This window comes from Schistosoma mansoni, chromosome 2 (assembly GCF_000237925.1).
Source record: "Schistosoma mansoni strain Puerto Rico chromosome 2, complete genome".
In the NCBI taxonomy this organism is placed as follows: domain Eukaryota; kingdom Metazoa; phylum Platyhelminthes; class Trematoda; order Strigeidida; family Schistosomatidae; genus Schistosoma; species Schistosoma mansoni.
In genome coordinates, this window is record NC_031496.1 from 6,286,060 (window position 1) to 6,290,641 (window position 4,582).

Below are 4,582 nucleotides of genomic sequence, written 5' to 3' on the forward strand. Positions count from 1 at the left end.
TGTCTGTTTTCGATAAATAACACTCAAGTGGTATATGAATAGTGTTAACATGTAGGGAAAAAATTATACAATACCCGATAATTGCAGTGGTATGTGAGGGGTGAGCGTATTAAACGAGTGTCATACTTATGTAAAAATGTACATGAATATTGTCAAGGTGCGGACAAAAATCGAAATTCTAGCATATGATTATGAGTACATTAGTAAGCGTACTAAAAAAAATTTAACATGCATTTATGTCGTGACTGTCTGAATGATAAAATAACAGGTTCGTATAAGCAATTCGAAATATCGTGAAAATAGAATATAACAGAAATTGGTCTATGGTGCCGACTGAATATGACGATAAAGAACAGTGAAATATGTTCTGATAAGCCGCAATAGAATAAATAGCGTCGATTAGTGACGAGTGTACTGGAATTTATATGATTGGAGTTTATGTGGGATAAAAAATAATCCAGCCGTACGATGATGACTGGATCAGCGGTTGATATTCATTGCTGTACTGCAATTGATAATGATAATAAAATGCGAAGTCAGTGTACGTTGTCGTGTGCGTCGAGTTATCGTTAAATATGTATTAGTAGGATGACCAGAGGAACAGGATAGTGACTGCTGAGACGAGATATGCGGAGTCGTATTCCTTTATGGTCATGCAGCCTATCGTGGTTTGTGTAGTTAGAGGGATATGCTCTCAACCTCGTTTGTTACTAAACCGTATTAAGGCATAATAAAAATACCAATACATATGATTATCGATGACGGCGAGTGAGACTGACTTGAGTGTGACGAACAAGAGTGTAACTTTGAGAGATTAGCTCTAAACTCTGTTCTTGTATACCATGCAATAGGAATAGAATATTAGTTGCAGTACCCGAATAGTGTTTATAGGTAATGGATGATGCAGCATTCAGTTATACATGTGAATGAATAGATAATATGAACATAATAATTACTAATCGGCCGATAATGCGGCGTCGAATACTTGATTTGTGTATAGACATTAAACTAGGGATCATCGTGAAACCAAAATTGCTGAAGTTCGGTTTAGGTTGTCGCTGAAAATGTAGGAAATGACGGTTGCTGGGTACCGATGAGATGAATGAATATTAGTTGTATCGAGAACATAAGTTCCTACTATCGGGAGTATGACTCCAAACTTATGTCTATGATAGTGTAATAATAAGCCGAGTATGACATGATAAAGAAAAAATTGGAATGAACTCACTTAAATCAGGAAAATTTTACGTCATTGGATAATAAATATAATCCAGTGAGTTTAGAATATCATAACGTGTAATGTTCATATAATTATAATTTGTTCGATTAGTGATTCGACTGCGTAAATGTCATAGTTAAATGTCAATACGAACAAAAATAATAATTCCACGTTAGATGATGATATGACATTATTGTAATAATGAGCATATGATGACTATTCGAATCGTAACGGAATATGTAGTCGGCGGTTCCATTTTTGATTTGTGTTCGCTCGTTGCGGTCGTCAATTATGTAGTGAGTTCGTACATTGAAGTTACCAATTTTGGTCCGTGTTCGTTCGGCGAGGCATCCAATTATGTTTTCGCGTTCGTAAGTCGGGATCGCCAATTGTGTTGCGTGATCCAAATACGGTTTGCCAATTATACTGCGTGTTCGTAGGTCGGGCTAACCAGTTATGTAGTGCCGTGCTTCGATAATAGTTTGTAGTGACCGGCCAGTCTCGATAAGAACACGATTGGAATAATAGAAACAATTATTATTATTGTAACCAATTGTACCAGAGATTGTTTTACTGTATTTGTTTAACTGTATCCGTTTCACTTCTTGTTCCATATACCGCCTGGTTTGGTTCGAGCTTGCTCACGCACTGCTTGTTCGCTTGTACTCTTTGGCACGTCTCGGTATTATTTCGATACCACGAGATCGCCAATAAATATACTTGATCTGGACTAGTAAAGCCTTCTGGTTTACGGGCTATCAAGGGAACCAAGTCATATTTGTACGCGTAATCGAATAGTAGTGGTGATCATAGTCCGTCCACGACTCGACATCCACTACAACTGGTGAGCCGTATTTGGAACACGCACTACAACTGGTGAGCCGTATTTGGAACACGCACAACAAACTGGTGAGCCGTTGTTGGAACACGCAATACAGCTGGTAACCCAATCCATCGAGCACAAGTCAAACTTGGCCAATTCTCCAAACCAGATCAATCCGGTGAGTCTATTTATCTATCCACATCTGTTGCATATATTCGTATTGATTTTTTTCAATATATAATATTTTGGCAACTTAATATGGTAGATAACGATAAGAATAACATAAATATGATAGACTCCGAGATACAGGTTATCAGTTTCCGACCGGTTCCTTTCATCCCCCATGATCCAGAAGTCTGGTTCGCGGCACTGGAATCTCAATTTGAGATCCGCCGCATAACCAATCAAAGGCAGAAGTACGCCTACGCTTTGGAATCATTGCCCGGGGATCACCTAACCGCTGTCCGTGAGGTTGTCCTCAATCCTAACGTTCCAAACGTTTATGACCGTCTTAAGGATGCCATCCTTCGACATTTCCTCCCATCAAGAGAGGAAAGATTGAGGACACTTTTAGCACGTCACCCTATGGGTGATGCTAAGCCGAGCCACCACCTCACGCGCCTGCAATCCCTTGCAGGAAACATGACAGCTGACTCTGAGATAGTCAAAGAGTTGTGGTTCGAAGCCTTACCAGTCAGTATCCAGCCAACCCTTACGGCTCTGCTCGAGGACACCCCGCTCAACAAGGTGGCCCTCATAGCAGATAAGATTCTGGCACGAGTTAACACCAAAGGCGACCATTTTGTTGCTAGTTTTTCCCGTTCTAACATTGACCTCGATGCTAGACGACCTCCGGCTCATGGGGATAGGGACAGATGTATCCATACTCGTCTCAGTTTTCGAGACCGCGCAAATGTGCCAGCCCCCTACGTCCCCCGACCCAGGTCACAATCTCGAAAAGCCGTAACGACTCGCCCCAAGCGGGCATCTTCCAAGCCACGCCAGAAGGCGGTTTCGGAAGCGAGTCCAGGTTGGTGCTGGTTTCACCGTGCTTTCGGAGCCGGTGCCCGTCATTGTCGAGCTCCCTGCTCATACAAGGCGGGAAACTTCTCAGCCGGCGAGTAAATGCGGCCGTACTCGCCGGCACTTCACCTCAGGTTGGCCGTTTATTTTACGTGCACGATTATCGCACCAACGCTAGGTACCTTGTGGATACGGGTGCCCAAGCTTCTGTCGTACCTATCGGTAACAGTAAGTCTCAAGCCACTATGCTTCGACTACGCGCTGCGAATGGCTCAGTCATTCCCGCCTATGGTACACGACAACTTACGGTCAACCTGAGCAACCGACGACAGTATCTGTGGACGTTCATCATTGCCGATGTTCCCACAGCTATACTCGGTATCGATTTCCTACAGCACTATGAATTGCTAGTCGATTCACGTAGGCTGCAGCTAATTGATACTTCGTCGAACAGCAACTTTATGGGCTCTAAAGCCCACACAAACGCGTACCGAATCACAGGTGTATTTCGTTCGCGTGACGATTTATTCCACGTTTTATTTCAGAAATTCCCCAAATTAACTAAACCTCTCGAGGAGACTCCATCGGTGACCAATCGTGTGGTACACCACATAGTCACCCGCGGACCACCAGTCACGGCAAGACCTCGCCGACTGGCACCGGACAAATTAGCTTTCGCTAAACGTGAGTTTGACAATTTACTAGCTACTGGTATTATTCGTCCTTCTCACAGTCCTTGGGCCTCACCTCTCCACATGGTTCGAAAAAAGGATGGGGTTAGTTGGAGACCATGCGGAGACTACCGAGCGTTAAACACAGCTACACGTTTCAATAGCTATCCCATCCCCCACATACATGACATCACGGCATCACTCAAGGGCACGACAATTTTTTCCAAGATCGATCTGATACGAGCATATCATCAGATCCCAGTCGCTCTTGAAGATATAGAGAAAACTGCCATCACGACTCCTTTCGGTATATTTGAGTTCCTACGAATGCCATTTGGATTACGGAATGCTGCTCAAACTTTCCAAAGGTTTATCGATAGCATTGTACGAGACCTAGATTTTGTTCACGTCTATATTGATGACCTGCTAATCGCATCATCAAACGTAGATGAACATTATCAACACCTGACGTTACTATTCCAGCGCCTTTCGGATAATGGAATAATAGTCAACCCCGATAAGTGTGAACTCGGGAAGAAGGAAATGAAATTCTTAGGTCATGTTATTAAGCATGAGGGTATTCTACCTTGTGAGGATAAAGTACGTACTATAATGGAGTACACTGTACCGTCCACACTCAAGGAACTGAAGGCATTTCTCGGTTTGGTCAACTTCTACCGACGCTTCATTTCGCACGCAGCAGAACAGTTACGATCGTTAACCGATTTACTTCGCGGTAATCCACGCAAACTGGAATGGAACGACGCCGCACGTACTGCATTTTCAGATATCAAAACGGCCCTAGCTCAAGCCACACTTCTCGTGCATCCTGACCCATCAGCCACG